This window comes from Nannospalax galili, unplaced genomic scaffold (assembly GCF_000622305.1).
Source record: "Nannospalax galili isolate Female #2095 unplaced genomic scaffold, S.galili_v1.0 scaffold238, whole genome shotgun sequence".
Taxonomy (NCBI): Eukaryota; Metazoa; Chordata; class Mammalia; order Rodentia; family Spalacidae; genus Nannospalax; species Nannospalax galili.
Genome location: NW_008341888.1, coordinates 133,215 through 135,482, shown reverse-complemented (window position 1 = coordinate 135,482; position 2,268 = coordinate 133,215). Strand labels below are relative to the sequence as shown.

The 2,268-nt window shown below is 38.0% G+C and overlaps 1 non-coding gene across 1 annotated transcript; it reads left to right on the top strand.

Annotated features, from left to right (window-relative positions):
* Positions 1 to 1,637: 1,637 nt before the first annotated feature.
* Positions 1,638 to 1,744, top strand: LOC115071170. The gene has a single exon (XR_003850278.1). It is a non-coding gene; the product is annotated as a U6 spliceosomal RNA (small nuclear RNA).
* The last annotated feature ends 524 nt before the right edge of the window (positions 1,745 to 2,268 follow it).

Below are 2,268 nucleotides of genomic sequence, written 5' to 3'. Positions count from 1 at the left end.
AGACAGAAGACTTTCCTGGCTCCAAACTTTTGATGTTTGTGCCATTTCTAACTCAAAAATGCCCCAATTTCCATCCCATCTTTTCTCCTTAGTAAATATATCTCTAAAGGTCGAAAAACAAATTGCACATTCCCCATAACTTTCCTGGATCTCTGTCCTTGGGATTAGTATTAGTTTCTCCTCACTATACTGTTCTTCTATGTCAAAATTTAGAATCAGTGAATTCAAAATTTAAAGTTAAAAGTGGACCTTAGAGTTGGAAAGGTGGCTCAGCAGTTGCATGCATGCTACACTTGCAGAGAGAAGCTGAATTTGAATCTCAGCACCCACATCCAGCAATTTACAACTTCTGGTAATTCTAGATCCAGGGGCATCAGATACCTTTAGCTTCAGGAGGCATCTTCATTCACATGTACATAATCACACATAGATGTATACACATAATGTAAAAATAAAGGGCCCGGAGAGAAGGCTCAGAAGTTAAGAGCACTGACTGCTCTTGCAGAAGACCTAGGTTTTATTCCCAGTACCCACATGATAACAATCACCCATAACTCAAGTTCCAGTGCATCCAACACCCTCTTCTGACGTCTGTGGGCACTGCATGACACGAGTGCACTTATACATATGCAGGCAATACATTCATACACATAAAATTAAAAAATATTAAAAAAAATTAAAATAATAAAATTTTCAATACATCTTTGAAATGGTTCAATTTAGCCTTTTTAACTTAATATGTGAATAATATAATTCGTTATCATTTCCCTATGGTAGTAGAATCAATTGTGGATATGTACTTCTTCCCCAAGGATCTTGTTATATAGATCTTTAATGGGTGTTGTCTCCATGTTTGGTATGTCAAGATTTAGAGGGTATTCTTTCCATCATTTTTCAACAGAAAAGCTTTACCAGTTGCTGCACAGAGAAGTGACCCAGCAGAATCATTTGATATTTTGTGTAGAGCATGTGAGGTGGGGCTGAATTTCCTGGTCCCTGCTGTGCAGCATGACTATGTTGATGAACCATAACAAATCAGACAAACTACACATTTTTGTCTTGTCTAACTTGGCTGCACTCAGATTAGGTTTCCCCTTCTACCCTCCTCTTTTTCCCAAACAAAGAATTTTCTTCCATGTAACTATTGTTAATACTTGAAGTAACAGTAAATTATTTAACATCTATTCCTGTTCCCTGTGGTCACTTATTCCTCATAAGATCCTCAAAGAACTGGTAGTTTTCCAGAAAATACTCAAAATCTTGGAAACAAATGATCATCAGTGATAGTCTGACATAGGCATATTGATAGAGAAGTTTGTAAGTATCATTTAGAATAACTAAACTGAACCTTTTGGGACATAATGTCTTAGTAAGGAAGAATACTATGTCATTGATTTCAAAATCATGATCATTTTACCAAATAAACATAAGACAAATTATAAAATGCAATCATTTCTGTCACATATTAACTACCACAGACTCTCTCTCCATACATCAACTATGAACCTATATTGACTTACATGACTGAAATTGGAGACTATTTTTATGTTAAAGCACTGAATGCAAAGAAAGAAAATTATCATTCAAATGTCATCCTAATGCATGAATTATATTTCTCTTTAAAGTCATCCTGTACCATGCTCGCTTAGGAAGCACATATACTAAAACTAGAATGATACAGAGAAGATTAGGATGGGCCCTGAGCAAGGATGACATGCAAATTCATGAAGCATTGCATATTTTTCATGGAACATAACAAAATAAGGGGTAGAGAGACAGCTAATGCACCTCTCAACTCTCACCATTGAGGCTTCCATGTACATTAGAGTGTGATACACACAGAAGGCCACAATTGGCCAAGTTTTGGAGAATAAGATACTGTAGAGTGTAGGATGGGACTCCTATATGGAACCTCACCCACCCATAGCTCAGGGACCAATTGCAAAGGAGGTGGAAAGATTGTAAGAGCCAGGGCTGGTTCATCAACATAAGGAGGTAGAGGCTTCCAAGCTATTGGAGGCTTGCTCATGTGAGCCTGTGGCAGCAGTAGCATTGAATGTGGAACCCATTGTCAGCTCAATCAAACAAGGGCCCAAAGGGGAGGTGAGAAATTTGTGGTGGGACAGCACTAGGTTGAGAAATATTTGAGACTGATTGCTGCTGGGTGAGGAAGAGTATGACTTACATACGAACAGTGGATGAGCTGACTAGACTCCAGTGGATGCATTTACACTGAAGGACATTTGGGCACGAACACCTGAATGAATA